Below are 18,439 nucleotides of genomic sequence, written 5' to 3' on the forward strand. Positions count from 1 at the left end.
TATATATATATATATACCCAATTTTTAAAAAATACATTTAGATTTCACCAGACTCTTCAAAATTATCCTTAAGCTCAAATTCAGGTAAATAGAGCAAATGCTAGGCCAGGAATTTAGCTCAGTTGTTCCACTACCTGCTTTGCAAACACAAGGTCCTGAGTTTAATCCCTGCCACAAATGACAGTCATGAGCATGTTTTGTACAAGGCCAACTACTAATTAATTTGTCACTCCATGTCAAACAAATGGATTCCATCTCCAGTGTCAGTCTGGGCCTGGTTAAATCATGCCACATCAAAGCCTCTTTATCCCCTTTGCTTGGTTTTGTTTTCAGCACAGCTATGACTCTATCTAATGCATGATTTGTCACTATAAAATATGCAGATGATAAATAAAATGTAGAAAATAGTAAAAGAAAAAAATCACAATCTCAATCCCCAGATGTTAATATTTTTAATATATGGCTCTGGTTTCCATACATGAGAAATGAAGATTACATCACTCAATCTGCAGAATTGATGTAGAGATTAGGGAGAATGTATGAAAATTACTTTCTTCTGGGCTCAAAAATATCAGAGTAGTTATTATTTGTCTAAATAGAAGACAAGCATTATTTACCTACAGAGACACAGGAGTACTCTATAATTTTGAGACAAGTTAAAAATTTTAGGTTAATTTTCAGCAGTATATGGAAGTTAATATTATAGAAATTTTTCATGATTAAAAATTATTATACCCCTAAGGATAATTTTTAATGCTGATGATAATACTAAGGTTCATTTGTTTTAGAGATTAATACATAATGCAAAATTCTGAGTACAAAGTCTCAAGTTTGATCCCTGGTTCCAAAAAAACCAAGAACATAATGCAAAAAAAAAATTTTTTTTTGGTACTGTGAATTGAACTCAGAACCTTGAGCTTTCGAGGAAGGTGGTGTAACCACTGAGTTAAATCCCTAGCCCCATAATGTAAAAATTGAAAGCTAGTTTTTTAAAGTATCCATTATCCAATAGGCTCTGTATTGAGCATTATTTTGGGGTATCTTATTAAACTTCACAATAATCATATACAGTAATTACTCTATTGTCTCTGTTTTAGGAGATTAAAGAACTTTTAAAAAGAGGTATGTAATATAACTTGTCAGGGCCTTAGTAAGGAAATCAGAATGTAAACCAAAGATCTAACTACAGGATTTCATTCACTGAACATTTTTGAATAACATTCAGTGTGAATGTGGTACAGAAGGGTAAGGGTCTACCTACAGTTTGGAAGAATGAAAAATAGAAATAAAATCCTGCTGATCAAGGGAATCTGCATCAGATTGTAACAGGCATGAACATTCAGTTCCACTCTGGTATAAATTTGGGGTAGGGTTAATCAGATAGTTAACTCTTACTAATATGAATCTAGCCAGTAAATCATTATCAAGTATCAGCCACAGTGTCAGGTGTCTGATAGCACAGTCAAAAATGATGATTATAAAATATGTACATATGACCAAGAAAGCACTTCATTCAGTGATTAAAATCAAGTTCATTTTATTTTGTTCTCAGTAGCTAATGGGAGGATCTTCTGGCTGGACAAAGGTTGAAGATCTTCTGGCTGAGACCAGGCTGTTTAAATGCAGTGCCCCAGGGGAGCCCTGTGACCTCCTCTGCCCTCACTCCCACCCCCCTTCACCCCGGGTATTCTGAGCTCTATCCTATTCATTGCCTCCTGTTTCACCAAGATTCTGGGATTCCTATTTCTAACATCCACCCAGAATTTTGTCTTCTGTTTTCCATGGCTTTTTCTTGAATGCTTGCATTTTATAATCTTTACCTTAGACCACACCTCACTGTGCATTAATTTAGAAGTTGGACTTCTTTCTTGGCAGCGCACACCCATTAGGAAGAAATAAAAGGACTTTGGTGACAGGCTGAATTGCTCTGGAAGTTCCATTGTTCAGTAGCCATGAAGGCTGGAATATAGTCCTGGAAACCAATTATTTTTCTTGAGAAAACTGGAAAGATACCTCTTATCATGAAAGCTAATTGAGACTAAATGAAATGATGAATGTGTAAGGGTCTGTGGCAGTGCTGGGGCATTTTAGGCTCAGAATAGTCACAGCTTTGTCTCTCAAGCTGTTCTTAGGACCTGTTAGACAAGAGCCCAGCACGCTCTTTCTGTAAAGGATCAGAGAGTACATGTGTTAGTTTGCAGATCCATACTGACTCTATCACCATTATTCACCCCAGCAAAGTTCATCAGGTATGTAAATTTGGGAAGTTATGTAAATGTTGTATGTGAGTGCTGTACCCCATAGCCAAATTGTATGTAATCCACTGCTGGAACTACTTTGACTCGGTCACTGAAATTCTTTTAGTCTCTCCTGTAAGTCTTATGCACAAGGATAAGGTAAGAAGTTTCTGTGTAACTTCTTCTGTTTAACTTAAAGGAAAAATAGGCTGGCTCCAGAAGGGTATAAAGTTTCCTGAAATCTGTCCAACTCACAGAATGATCCCTCTTCATTACAACATAGAGAAGAGCTACTTTGCTAACCATAAATCTAGCCAGAAAAATTATCAGAGGATATAAGGTATGTGCCTTATAAGATTAAGGTCAACATCTGTAAAGAAAATGTATCACATACATATGTCACAACTTTTTCACCTTCAAAGAGCTTGTGCATATCAAAATCTGCTTACCTTATGACCCCACACGCACAGGTAAAGGGACACCAGTTTAGGTCAACAGAAACTACCCAAAGCATCTTTCTTCTTTGGTGTCTAAATCACCCCTTATGGCTGGTCATATTATTGTGGCAAAGCAAAGGCACCACCACAAGGCTTGCACAATGCAAAGGAATGGTGCTATCAACCAACCTCTTGTGGAAACTTCCACCGCAGGCCACCGAGTCTCATTCATCCTCCAGGACAGGTCATCCCACTTTATATTTGAAAATGCTAAAATACAAAGGGATTAGGCCCCCTGCCCAAGTTCTTCTAAATAGCAGTCAATCAAGCTGGATTCATTAAACTGTAATTAATATTTTTCTGTTAAAACAAATAGTTCGCCTACAGTAGGGTTTCTATAAAGGGCTCTCCTGAGCTAGCTTGCATACTGATGTTTCTTCCACCATGATAAATTCTTGCAAATTCTCAAAGAAACTGACCTATAGTTAGAAATTTAGAACATTATTCAAATTACATATTTGAAGATTCTACTGTCAACAGGTAAATTTTGTCAGTGTTACATGAAATACTAAAAATTCTGCATTACATTTATATTTGTTTTTTTTTTTTTTTAGCAATTTTGGACAGATGTAATTCCTGATTAAGAGAATTGGGAGGAAAATAAGGAAAAAAGAGAATTGTGGAAGCAAGCTAAGGTCAATGTAAATCATAATCTTAGATACATCTTAGCATCACTGAGGGCTGTAAAATATACTGTTGCCTGTGTCTGACACCTACAGATTCTGGTAGAAACGATTCAGTGGAGGTCTCAACATCAGGATTTTAAAAATGCTTCCCCCAGAAGGAAAGGGAAATAAGGTTTAACATATGCCAAGTCCAGGTATAAAATATGTACAACGAATGTAAACATTATCTGTCATAAACATGATCTAAGAAAAATAACAAGAATCAAAATGGGCAAAGGGGATTTAGAACTGGAAGGAGGGAGGTGGGTGGGAAGGCAATCGGAGAAAAGAAGAAAGAAGTTGTGTTATGTCCATGTACCCAGTCCTCAAGATGAATGTAAATTTCATGTACAGCAAACATGTACTAACAAAAAATTTAAATAAATAAGTAAATAAATACAATGCCTTCCCAGGTAATTCTTAAAAAAGAAAAAAAAAGGTTGAGAATGAGTGAAAACTAAATAAAATAATTTCTTCTTCAATAAACTAGGTATGGAAATATCACTATGAAATGTTAAATCAAGATAAGATAGTATTAATTTTGGAAGTTCTTTTCATTTTATTTTATTTATTTATTTTTATTTTTTGGTACTGGGGATCAAATGGATCTTGCACTTGTGAGGCAGGCATGTTGCCACTGAGCTAAATCCCCAGTTCTTTTCATTTTAAAGAATTGTACATGATATATGAAAATTTTACATTTTAAAAAGGGGGTTTATAAGCCTTCTGATTATATGTCAGACGTTTTCTAAGTACTATACATGTTCTGTTTATATAGCCAAAAATTGCACTAAAAAATACAAAGTCTTAACTGTATTTATTGGAATGAATTCAGAATAAAATTCAAGAAACTAGGAAAAACAGTGAACAACAAGAGAGCTGACAAAAATGAAAGAAATAACACAGAAAGCAAATAACACAGAATCAAACCACACCGGAAAAAGTGAAGCATGATTAATGAAATTGAAAAGAGAAAAAAGACAAATCTAATCTGGTAAACATGATCTAAACAAAAGGAAAGGTAACATATAAATAACATTAGGGAATAAAAAAGTTGCTAACTACAAATACAGTGGGGAATTAAAATAATTATAAGAGCATAATACAATAGGTTTCATACAGGTTGACATCCCTAACCTGAAGATTCAAACTCTAAAATTCTACAAAATCTGGATTTTTCTGAGCACTGCAAAGACGTGATAATTGAGAAGCTCCACATGACTGTGCCTCAGCTCCTCCTCAGCCTGCAGGTGAATAAAAAATGTTGCTTTCAGTTTCCTTCAGGTGCTGTCTAAAGGGATGCACAAAGCACAGATGAATTTCATGATTGAACTTTGGTTCCCATCTTCAAACAAGATCTCTTGAATCCGGAAAGAACCTGAAATCCAAAACCATATGGGATAAGGAATACTTAAGCTACAGCAATATATTTATACATCTATTTAAATTGTTTTTATCCATTGCTTAGAAGCATAAATTATTAAGATGAACTAAAAGATAGAATAACTCATTAGAAAAATAATCATAGAAGAAAACAGAAATACACTCACCTACCTCTAATAAGGACATCCATGCCAGAATGAAGGGTGAATATTTCCCATTAAAGGAGAGCCCTAAATGCCTCATGCAAGCTTCCACTGCCAAAGCAACAGCTGAAGTCTGTCTCTTGGCCAAGAGAGTTTGAAAAAGATAATTTTTTAGTTGGAAAGAAAATAGAAGAATACGAAAGAAAAAGTGTTAATAGATATTGGTAGGCAGCTAAAACCATCTACTATGTAGGAACCATCAACTAGATAAAATAATAGAAGAAAGATAATATAGTAAAAAGAAAAAGGTCACAAAGTAACATCAATAAAACAAGCACAACCATTGAATTTTTAAATAATATAGAACTCCATCAAAGAACAAAAAAGACCTAAATGAACACATTGGCTGATCCAATAATTAAAAATGTAAACTCTTTATAAATTAATCTGCAAAATAAAAATGTCAATCAAAATTAAAAGGGCATTATTTTCTGGAATTTTTCAATGTAAAATGTAGTAAAGTTCCTAAATTCCCAAGAATGGTTAGTGAGATGTTAATTATCTTCCAGATATCAACACATACACTAAAGCACACATAATTAAAACAGTGTGGTATGTGCTCAGGAGTAGACAAATAGATCAACAGAATAAGATCCTACTTAAGTTAAATTCTATTAATGAAGAAGCATTTCTAATAAATAAGTGGGGGGAAAAAAAGCTTAAACTTTTCAGTAAATGAATTGGGACAGTTAAAAAACAACCAGTTAAACTTATTTTGCTATCTCATTTAACTTTCACATCTTTACCAGTTGAGGTTATGCCAGGATTAGAGAATTTGGAGTGACAGAGGCAGAGGTGTAGGGAGTACTATACAATGCATCATAGTGCCTCTTCACATAGTATTCAATTATGCTGCCTGTTGCTACTTCACAGAAGAGTGAATTTCAGACTTAAATTTTCTGAATGATTTCCCTCTGTTCATGCCATGTATGCTACTCAAAACAATTCAGAATTAATTTGTTCAACAAGTGTTTATTGTTCCTTGATCCAGATACTACTAGGATGGGAAATATAAAAGTGAGCAAAGTGAAGTTCTTTCCTTCAAAGAGCTTGCTTTAATAGGAGATAGATGAGAAATAAGTAAGAGAATAAATAGGGAAAGTCTGATGAAAAGTATGAGCAGAGTAGAGAAGTATGCCGGGGGAAAGTACCACACTTGGGACCACGCAGCGGTCTTTCAGCCGAACTTGACCTGCCTGGGCCAGGGCTTTGAGTGCCAAGGGGATGAGCCACCTGCAGCCTTCTTAGAGACGCAGCTGGTCAGCCCCACCTTTCTAAATGCCTTCATTTCTAGCCCCCTGAGAAAACATCCCACTGGAAAGGAGAGACAGGCCAGGAGGCCTCAGTTGGTGCTGAAGTCCCACTGTTCTCTCCAATATTCAGAGACAGGATACATAGGCTGGACCCCTGCTGTGGTCCAGCCCAGTATGGGTTTGAGATGGGTCCGACCAGGAACTGCAGTGGGAGGTCCCTGCTTTATCCAAGCAGAGAAAAGAAATATGCTTTGTTAAGATGAGTGGGCGAGGACCTGACAATGAAAGAATGACCCACCTAGGCAGCAGAATGAACAAGCAGGGAAGTTAGATTAAAGCAATACAGAAGAGGCAATGAATCTGCCCCTCCAAACTTACACCACATGCATGTTTGTGTGAACAATAGCCACATGAAATGTGATTCTTGAAAATCTTTTAAAAGCTCAATTATGCAATCACAATCTATTTAGCTTTTCACAGGGGATCATAAACCCCTAGCAACTTCCACATTGCCTTGCTGTGAGAGGCCTGAAATGGAAGGGCTGAGCACACGGGCAGTCACCAGCCTTGTGCGCTCTAAGCAGGACACATGACTGGGCAGTGGAAACACCAGCAAACCAGGCTTGCAGCCAAAGAAGAGGTCCCTGAATTCAGGAACTCCCAACAGCAGAAGACACCCACAGATGGATGGATAAGGGAGGTGTGTGAGTGTGCACATGCACTGGTGTAATGGAATATCATTCAGCCACAAGGAAGAACAAAGTCATGCTATTGGTAGGTAAATGCATAAAATTAGAGATCCTCATGCTAGGCAAATGAAAAAGTCAAACATTGAATGTTTTCTGTCATGTGCAGAGTTTAAAATTAAACATGACCTGAAAGTAGAAGAGGGACTATCATTAAGGAAGGAATAGGAATGAGGTGGGAGGAACTGAGGAGAGAGAGAGAAGGGCAAGAGGGTGTAGAAAGGAAAGTAGACATGATAGTAGCACGTTACATGAGTATATGGAAATGTCACAGTAATACCCATTAATTTGTAAAATTAATTTGCATTAAAAATTATAATTATTCACAATTTTAAAAAGAAATCACATTAGTATTTTTGCAAATTAGTGAGATGCATACGGCTTTTTAAAAAGCAAGCAAAACATTTTTACATATTGAATGCATTTATCCTTTTAATAAATTTATCCAGATAATTATACTTTATAATTACAATTATGTGGAAGCAATATACATAAAAAGAATCAAAACTGAGGTACGTAAGATGACAGATAAATGTCACTGGTTGGAAAGGTAATTATTATTATTATTATTATTTTTGGTACCAGGGATCAAATTCAGGACCTTCCACTTGTGAGACAGAGGCACCGCTGAGCTAAATCCCCAGCAGGAAAGGTAATTTTTTCCTATATTTCTAATTTTCTCCACTGAGTGCTTATTCATTTCATAGTTGAAGAGAAAAATTTTAATAAATGAACTTTGTTGTTAAATCAAAGATCTGTAGTTCCAAAGACAAGCAATACAATTATTATGGCTTAAAAGAGCTTGGAAAAGGCTGCTTAATAAAGATAGAAATATATTTAAATATATTTAAATCAATAATTGTCATATATCAGCAACAATCAATTAAATGATGATTTGGGATATATATTCAGCCGTATATACACAAATATAGATGTAGATCTCCAAGAATAAACCTAACATGAAAAGTTTCAGACTGTATTTTCAGTACAGGGTCCCAGTAATGAATGTAACTGTATTGTAAACCTAGATTGTACCAATAAACTCAATAAAAAGAAAAAAATATATTAAAAAAGACTGTATTTGCAAAGACTATATAAAATATATCTAAATAAATGGAGTCATAACAGCTCATTAAAATGCAATTTCAGGGCAACCCACTTTCCAGTTCCCCTTCTGTCTCTCTTAGACAGAAGCTTTCTTTCTCTCAATAAATTTTTCCTACTCTTAACCTCCATTGTTCCTATGATTCATTCTTTGATTTTAGAGAACATGAACTCATGTTTTGGATATCTAGCAGGTTTGAGAGTTACATCTCTTCCCCCTATACAATTTTGGAAGCCCCACCGAGATTGCTGGTTGGAGTTTTTTATAGGTTCTAACTTTGGCGTTTTTGCTTCCTAGATTGTAACTTTTTGTTTCATAGGCTATGCCTATTTATTTGTTAGGCTCTGGCAATTTGTTTCATGTTTTCTGGTTTTTGTTTCATAAATTCTGGCCTCTGTTTTGACTTTTGCTTCAAAAGTATCTTAATTTTAAATTATGTGTTTTAAATGTTTGTATTTCTTGTTTTTCTAATGTATTGTCCTTTGTTATAATTAATTTTATTATTGTTTTGCATATGTTGCATTTGGACTTAGTTGCTTAAAAATGTTGTGAAATGGATCTCTTGTGAAATCATCTCAGATGGAGACAGTTCAGGCTTTTATCTGTCCCTTAAAGAATGCCAGATAGTGGTTATGCTGCCAGCTAGTAATTGCCTTTAGGGCAGCTGCCACATCAACACAGGACAGATTTCTGCAGTTGCCCTCTGGCGAATCCCCACCCCCATTGAAGCCAATGGCTGGTGGAACATGGACCGGACAGACAATTGTGTTCCTTTTGGAGACAGATCTCTGATTGAGTGGAACTAGTGGAAACTGAGGTGACAACTCAGGGGTTATGGCCAGGGCTACTCTCTGGCAGATACCCAAAGGGCCCTCAGAAGAAACTAGCTCTCACAGCCCATCCAGGTAAGCAGCAGAAAAGCTCCACCTCTTGTCCCTATCTGGGCTCTCAGGGAAGTGAGAAGTAAGCTGTCAGTGATCATCAGATAACATGTCTCAGAGAAAACTGAAACAGTGCTGTCAGAGCTCTTTCCTAACCTCCCATTAAGAGTTGAGCTACAGGTTTGGACTGCTCTCTCTAGCAGTAAGACAGACATCTAGACAAATGTAAAAAAAAAAAACAAAAACAAATCTTTGATAAAGTAGAAACTACCAGAACCTTCTCCACACCCCCTCCCCAGACATGGTCTTCATCATTTCTGTGTGTAAGAGAGAAAAATAACCTTTGCTGATGAGTTGCCAACTCTGGAAATTTGACTGTGGACTTATAGAGTGCCACGTGGTGATTTTTCAGATGTCTTACGAGCTTGAGCTTCATTTGGACTTTTTCTCTCCACCGGTGAGTTAAAAACTCCCCTTAAACTTTTCTCCAAATTATTGGGAATTCATCTGCGAATCCCTTGTAGTCAGACTGCTCCTCCTTCCAGGAAGTCAGACTAAAGCAACTCTCAACAACGGTTTTGTCTTACACTAGGGAAAATAGCAAATCATGTGTTTTTACATGCTAACTAGAATATAGGACTACTTTGGTCAGCCTTTCTCTTCCTTCATGTGTTCATGTAGGAAGTTGATAAAGCTGCCTTTTACTAGGTAGATTGTGGCAGCTAGGAGGACCTATGAGTTTCAAATACTTAGTGAATTTAAAATGGACCCTAAAGGAGTAGCCTTGTTTTGCTAATAAAAGTTGTCTAAATGACTGAATAGACAACAGAAAGGTCACAGAGCTTTCTCTGCCATAGGGCCCAGGGCAGAATATCTGACCTACCATTTCTGGAGGTGATCTGTTTTGCAGGGAAAATGCCCTCATTTGACTATTGGCCTATTTTCCTATCTTTCTTTCAAGGAACTAGAAAGCAGTGGTTTAAATCTCTTGGTTTGCAAGCAGTATTTCCTTCTCTAGACATGATTGTGGGCCAGGGATTTAGCTCAGTGGTTCTGGCACCAGTCTTACAAGAGCAAGTGCCTGAGTTTGATCCCCAGTACCAGAAAAAAAAAAAAAATCTAAATATGATTGTTATGGCTAAAGTCCAGATTTATCTGTTTTTCATCCCTCAGGCAAAATTGACACCAACGACACTGGAAAAGATATGTCTAAGAGACATCTTAGGGAGGGCTAGACAAGGATATCTTCCTTTGCTTTGTTTCTTTTCAAAATGAAAAAAATTGTCATAGGTAGACACCTACAGCATGGCAGGTCGGAACCTTAACAGGCCTTCTTCCCTCACTGTCTGAAATGCATGCTTAGCTCCAAAGAGAGTCACCTAGTTTCTTTCTATGCCCAAACCTGGACTGAGTGAACACCCCCAGAGATAGTTAAAATTACCTTTAAAAGTCTGTCCCTTTAGGGGAAACAGTTACATGTGGCTGTCAAACAACTGTAGTTATCAAAGCAACCATGAAAATCCTGTGTAGCTGAGTATTTCAGTCAGGCAAACTGTCAGATTTTTTTTTAGTATATGTGCTGCTGAAGTGAGCAAGGTAAACTATCTGTTTAAGGCCCATTTTAGGGCCAAAATTGTTTTTGCTTTCACAGGTGTAAAAGGTTTTTTATTCCTTTTTTTTTTTTCCTCGTTGAGTTTATCGGTACATTTTAGGGTATACAGTACAGTTACATTCATTATTGGGATCTTGTACCTTTATATGACAGGTCTTGGTTCTCATTTTTTTCCCCTTGTCCCTGCCCTCCCTTCACCCCCTCCTCTCCTCCCCCTTGGCTTTTTATTCCTTTTGATTCTTATTACAAGAGATCTCTGTTAATTGACCTACACAGTTCTGACTAGTCTTATTTATAGTTACAAACCTAAAAATTATAAAAGGGTTATTAGAATTCAGCTATGCCAAATACATCAGAGTGCACTGTGGTTAATAAACAAGTTGTCTTGGGTATGTGTGTGTGTCTGTCTGTCTGTTCAATTTGTTACAACACGTACAGCTGTTTTGTTTGAGTTTTTTTTTTCTTGGAATTTTGGCTTTTTTAAGATGTTTGTCTGTAACTCAAGTTGGCTTAAAGATAAATATAATTAAAGACATGCTTCCACAACTTGCCAGATGAGCCAAATAATGTCAACTGGTTTTACAAATACAGTACATATTGTTGTATATATATATAATAACTTTGGAATCTTTTATTGGTCAAAAATAATGTGTTGTTATCATCTGGATCTCATAGGTCATCTAAAAATTTTTGAAGATAATTGAAGATTCTTGGGCTTATGAAAACTACCAGGCAGGACTTCCCTTATAAATAAAGAAGCAGCTGCCTGGGAAATTTTATTCCAGCCTTTGTTCATAAAAGTAACCCCAATAATGTCAATAGCCTCATGGGAAATACATTGCTAAATATATTGCTATTGTAATATATATCCATTGGTCATGGTCAAATAGCTGAGTTTTCTATGGGAAAACAAGAAGGTTTTATTTGAAATGTTCTTGGTACAAAACAAAATTAAGGGACAAAGGGTTTCATGTAACTGGTACCATTATTTCATGGTGTACTTCCAGGTGTACAGGTCTTCTAAGATATTGTTTATCTGCCTTTCCCTTGTGCTCCAGCTACTTGTGACAGGAGGTACATATCAGACCAACATGAGATAACCGATCAAATAATTTTTTCTTAAGAATTTATGTGATGGGTATGTTATGTCTCCACACTTAAGGATGCTCAGATACCAAACAGTCCAAACAATATCACACACTAAAAATTAGAGGCTAGACATTATGAACTTCTAAGGTATATTTATATGGTGCTATATATGTTCTCTTTAGTTGGTATCCTATTGGAGGATAACAAATTAAATAAGAGTTTTCTTTATGTCATTTAATATCTTGTGATCAGATGGAGGTGTTTGACTAAAAGCTATTCCACACTACAATGGATATGTAAGGGTTAGAAAGATAATATAATCATGGTTGTCATGCCAAAATACTATGTGTGGCTCTTGATCTTAAGTTTCTGTGTATAATATATAACTGTTGTCTGTTAACATTCTGCAGGGATTCAAACTAAATGACCATGATTGGTAAAATAATAGCCCTCTAACTGTGCTTTATATTTCAAAGTTCTTAATGTCCAGACAAAATTATAACAGGCTCACTGATTCTACTGCACTACTAATGTCACTGATCTTCTCTTCTGGGTGTTCAACAACTAAAGTTTGGAGACCAGAACTAGAAAGGTAACTGGGTTAAGAGGATTGCCGATATTTTGGCCTCAGCCCCTCAAGGTCACCAAAGAATCCAGGACATGAGGGAACCTTTTGTATGGGATCCTACATCTTTGGTAAGTCACTCAACCTCCTGAGCAGGGAGATTGCTGGGCACCAGAGGACAAATGTACTGTGTGCCAAAGGAGGGTCACAAAGAAGGAAAAGTCTCCCATGCTTTCAATGAAAGCAACATGGTCAGGCAAGGCCTTGACCTATCCTGATGAGCGACACTGACAGGAGCTAAAAGGCTCTATGTAGGGTTCCAAATAATGCCTAAAGAGACTTAATTGCCCTTGATGGATAGCAATAGGTTCATACTGATTGACACAGGTCTCACTTTAACTTGGTCTTAAACACCCAGCAGAAAAGAATAACCAAAAGAGGTATAAAATAATGCCATAGTAATAAAGCTAGGTATAAAAAGGGGCTCCAGTCACTGATTCTACCAGTAGCTGACCATGGTTATGGATCACTAGGAAAAACTATGATAAAATCTATAAGAGCTCAGCTAGAGTTTTAAATTTCTTAGTAAAATTTGTTCTTCAAATTATTTCTTATCTTCTTACAGCTAAAACTATAGAGACTTTATGACAAAGTAACAGACTTAGAGATAATCTCCATCCATAAAAGTGTCTAAGAGCTAACAGGTTACAATCACTATTTCAGTTTCTAAGTGTGACTCTTTCCCAATTTGCTCTTCCATTCTGGTGTGCTCATGCTTAGATTATGCATGCTCTAATTTCTTAAAAGTTTTGTTTGTTCTTGCCTAGATGCTGGCAAACTCTAAGCAGTCATACAAATGAAACCATTGACAAATGTGCTGGGCTTCTTTTACCAGGATCCACCAGACTGACCTTGTAAACAGCTCATAACTACTAAACTGTACCATACAACTTCTATGTTAGATTCTGAAGTCCACTGCACCTTCTCTTTATCCTCTTTGTGGGAGGCTATTACTAGTTACTCTTGGTGGAAACATTTGCTGGCTACATTCATAATAATCCTGCTGACCCTGTAATTTTGCCCATGTATTCTTAACAGTTTCTTTGTCTTTGTCTCCTCCAGACTCCAAGCTATAAGCCTACCCAAGATGACAATGCCTGGCACCTATCAAGGGCCTTTGGAGAGACCCTCTGCAGAGCAACTCTGACTCCTGATCACAACTACAACTCTCTACAGCTGGAAGTAGCCAGAACGGTCTTAGCCCTTTGCCCACTCACAGCAGTTAGGGCTACCTCTTTAGAGGGGGGAATATTACAGATAGGTAAGTTAATTAGATATCTTGTAGGCAGTTAGGGCCAACTCAGGGGGAGCCAACATAGAGAACAGTTAAGGAGTCAACCTCCTTAGACATGGAGAATAGGACACATTCGCTGAAAGCAAGAATTATAAAAGTAGAGAAACTACCATACCTATGTAGAATGACTAGCAGTGATTGATATTCTAAAAAGGTATCAATCTCCTGGGTGGAGGACAAAGATCTTCCAAGAAAGATCCCTGACCCACCCTTTTCCAATGAAAATACTTGCTCAGTCCCTTGTATGCTTGCTACATGACTTGCAACTTATTTCCCCACTGGGTTCCCATTTAATCAATATTACCTGGGTGACTGTAGTTGTAATCTTATTGGTTGATCATGGCTTTGCCCCACCTCCTGCCCACCTTGTAAATTTCTATTGGGTCTTACAGTTTTTGTCTCACCTTGTACCCACCTTACCACATGGCTTTGCTGTATAAAACATCTTTGAATAGTGGGGTGGGTGGGCAACCCACTTCCCAGTCCCCCTTCTGTCTCTCTTAGACAGAAGCTTTCTTTTTCTCAATAAATTTTTCTTACTCTTAAAAAAAATAAATAAAAACTTTTAAATGCAATTTCAGTAAAAATTCCAGTGATAATTTGCTTTAAAACCTAATTTGTAAATTCTAAATCATGTAGAGAAAAAATTTGGTTTTGGGCGGGGGATTTAGCTCAGTGGTTCCACCTCCTGCTTGGCAAGTACAAGCTCCCAAGTTCAATCTCCAGTACCAAAAAACAAACAAATAAACAACAACAACAACAAAAATTGTTTTAAACTAAGGAATAATGAAGAAAGGCTTATCTTTTCAGAAGTTCCAAAAATCTACAGTAATGAAAGCATCTTTAGGGAGTCACTGAAGAAAACAAAGAGAAGAAAAGTTGATGAGATTTGGGTATATGTAAATCGGTTATACAATAATGTATGGTGATGCATGCCTGTAATTTCAGTGCTCTGGGAGACTGAGGCAGGTAGATCAAAAGTTCAAGTTAAGCCTGGGCAACTTAGTGGCTTTTCCAGACCTTGCTTCAAAATATAAAATAAACAAAGAGCTAGAGTTCAGAGTGAAGGTCCTGGATATAGTCTCTAGTAAAATAAACACACACACACACACACACACAAGCAGAAAGAAAATTAAGGATGAAAATTAAGTCTAGGAATAATGATAGCATTTTCAATGAATAGCACTGAGAATGATACTTAGAAGCATTATCATTTAGATCTAAAATGTCCCCCAAAAGTCTCACGTGTGTGGCAGGTGACTGGACCACTGGGTACTGTACTCACTGGTGATTCATCCATGGATGAATTCAGCACTGACAGTGCTGTAGGAGGTGGGGTCTGGCTGGAGGTGGTTACTAGAGGTCTGACCTGGAAGGAGTGCTCTTGTCCCAGCTCCACCCTTCTCTCTTTCTACTTCCCTTCTGCCATCGGGTGAGCAGCTGTCCTCCTCCTGTCCTCTCACCCCTTTCTGCCGTGGAACCAGCCAACTTTAGACTGAACCCACTGGAAACATGAGCCAAATAAACCTCCCCTCCTTTAAATTTCAGGAGTTGGGTTTTTATACCAGTAACAAGAAGATGACTAATATAGGAAGTAAAAGAAACAAAGTAAGAGCTCTGTTTTAAGTCATAAATAAAATATATGTTTTGCATATTGCTCAATTATTAATGAATGACAGACCTATTCAAGTATTAGGGAATCTATATTTTATTTTATTTTATTTATTTATTTTTTGGTACCGGGGATCGAACTCAGGTCTTTGCACTTGCAAGGCAGGCAGTGGAACCACTGAGCTAAATCCCCAGCCCAGGGAATCTATATTTTATAATTTTGAAATTAGGAAGTCTTTCCTAAATAAGAAGTGAAGCTCAGAAGTCAGGAAAAAAATTGACAGAACTGAATATATACAAATGAAACACTTGTGTAAGATAAATTTAAAAATTAACAGTAGGCTTGGAGGAAAATATCTGCAACATAATAACAGGCAATGGATTAATACAAAAGGATAAGCAACCAAATAGCAGTGAGCAAAAGGATAAAAGACATGCAACCCATGCCGGGGATTTAGCTCAGTGGTTCCGGTGCCTGCCTCGAAAGCACAAGGACCTGAGTTCAATCCCCGGTACCAAAAAAAAAAAAAAAAAAAAAAAAAAAAGACTGGCAACCCATAAAAAAGGAAATATTTAGGTCTAAAAGATGTAGTAAAAGATACTCATCTTTACCCACTCACTCATCATGTCTCAGAAATTAAAACATCACTGAGAATAAGTTTTTATATACTGCTCAGTTAATTTTGAAAAGGTTGATAACACCCAGTAGTTTCAAAGTAGTGGAGAAAAGTCCTTTCTGTATGTGAGGTGGGAGAGCAATTCGGTGAGCCATTGGAGAGCAATTTGACAAGAACTTTTTAAATAACTAACAACTCCACAGCTAGCTGTCTTTGTACTGAATGACTTATATGCAGATTTATGGATATGTACACAAAGCACTATCTGTAAAAATGAAAAAAAAGTGGAGTCAACTTAATTTCTGCCCATGAAGAAATAGATGAATTCTGGTTTCACTGCATCATGAGTACGATGCAGGGTCACAAAGAAAGAACGAAGAAGTGGTTTATAGTAGCACATGTTCATGATAAAAGGAGCTCATGATACATCCTTCAATCAGAAAATCATCCTGTGGGTGTGTAAGGAAAAGATTATATTTTATTTTATTCATAGCATTGTTTTCTGATTCTTACTTCATGAATGGTCAAAGAACTAGACCATAACTCACAATAGGACCCTTAAAACAATTTTTAAATTTTTTTAAATTTGGAATTGGGGATCGAACTCAGGACCTTGCACTTGCCAGGTAGGCATGCTGCCACTGAGCTAAATCCTCAGCCCTAAACAATTCATTTTTAAGTACAGGGCCTCAGAGGCAAATTAGTGATCCTTAAAGTGTAGCTATGTATGATACATTTCCAAGTGATGAGCTCTTTCTAGCTTAACTATAACACAGTAAGTTGCCTTCCATTTATTTTCATGCATATTTTCCCTATGTTGATTTAGAGGGACTGTCTTGATGCTAACGTAAATATTTCATAAATATTTGGCCATGTTTTAACCAGCTGGGTATACATCTGCTGCATGATGTCATCCCTCAACTTTTAATAAGAAAAACATTGAACTGGAAGAATAAAGATCAGACACATCTAACTAGGGACAATGAGAATCAGCTGGAAGTATTTATTTTCTACTCAATTAAGAAAACATGCTTACAATTCAGGGACCTTTTTTCATTTTTAAGCAGTACCGGATATTGAGCTCCAGGCCAAATCACCTTACCCACTAGTGAGGCACTGAGCAGCAGGGCGGCCTCCCCAGTGGGGGCCACGAGCTCCTAGGAAATCTGCTCTTGCAGCTCGGGCACCTCCCCACCGATTCTCACACAGCAGCTCACACAGTGGGCTGCTCCGGGCGGGGCAAGCTGACCCTTCAACCCCTTCTGTTGAATCCAGGTACTTTTCTCTGGCTTTTCTCTTTTTTTGTTAATTTTCCTTTGCACATTTCAAGAAGCTATTTCTGCTGTCAGAGTGCTTAATATGCCCCACACTCATTACTTCCCTTGGCAAGTATCTTGCCTGTAGCTTGCTTGTCTGCATCAATGCTCACAGCATGCTGGGTACCACTCTAGATGCTTCTAGTTTCGCCGTGGTGACATTTGTGTGGCCTTCCTCCTTGAATAGTTCTCATTCCCTTGTTGCCTACAATACCATCCTTTTCTAGATTCGTATGCATGGGGCCAAAGGAACAAGGCCATGTTTTCTAAAAGGGTTACAGGACTCATGTACTGGTTCTTCTCCTCTTTCCTTTTTTGTTCATCATTTTTGACAAATTCCTGGAAAATGACAGCTCTGGCTGAAAGTCGATTTTGTTGTTTAAAACTTCATGCTATATTACGGGGAAAGGATTTCCACTTGTAATTTTATAAACATGCTTTTTGGTTCAGGTTTTATTAGTACTGTATTTTCAGAACACTTTTTAAACGGAAGTACTCTAAACATCTCCATATGGATCCAATCGTCCACCTCTCCTGCCCTCTCTGGAGTCCAAGTGTGTTACCTCTACATGATTTCCAAGAGATCCCCTGGGGAGCTTTCAGAAACCACACCTGCCTGGGCTCCAGATCAACATAGCCGCACCTCAGGGTTACCAAAGCATGGTCTGCAGACAGCCTCGCTGCACCTGGGTGCTCACTGCAAACGCAGTCTCAGGCCCACCCAAATCAATTATTTCAAAACATACATTTCATGTGGTAGCCCTCCTTATCTGTGCTTTCATTTACCTATGGTCTGAAAATATTAAATGGAAAAATCCCAGAAATCAACAACCACTAAGTTTTAAATTGCATGAGTTTTTATTGCATTCTGAGGAGCAGGATAAAAAAAAAAAATACACCATTGCCTCCTTGTCATTAGCTTACCTCCTTTCTAGTTCACTGGTCATCACCTAGTGTTCCTGGGCCACCAGCTTAGGACATAGCCTGACTGGAGTATGGAGAAAACAAGTTAAAATGCACTGAGTGAGGACACAAAGGGCCATGATGTTAAGAAAGCACGGGCTTCACAACGAGGAGCCTGTGCTATCTGTACCTGTCTTAGCAACTCCAGACTTTTTTGGCATCATACTCTTCTTGGCTGTTTTCCAGATATTAAAAAGGCACTGTGGTGCTTGAAAGAACTCAGGGAGAGCTATCAAGCCTTTGTAATGTAACTTTAACACATTCTTCTATTCAGAAATAACTTTTGCAATTTAAAACTACTTTAAGACCCCATATAATTGATCCCAAGTTGCATAAACTCTA

The sequence above is a fragment of the Fukomys damarensis genome, unplaced genomic scaffold, assembly GCF_012274545.1.
Source record: "Fukomys damarensis isolate Sample0158 unplaced genomic scaffold, DMR_v1.0_HiC HiC_scaffold_14, whole genome shotgun sequence".
Classification (NCBI taxonomy): Eukaryota; Metazoa; Chordata; class Mammalia; order Rodentia; family Bathyergidae; genus Fukomys; species Fukomys damarensis.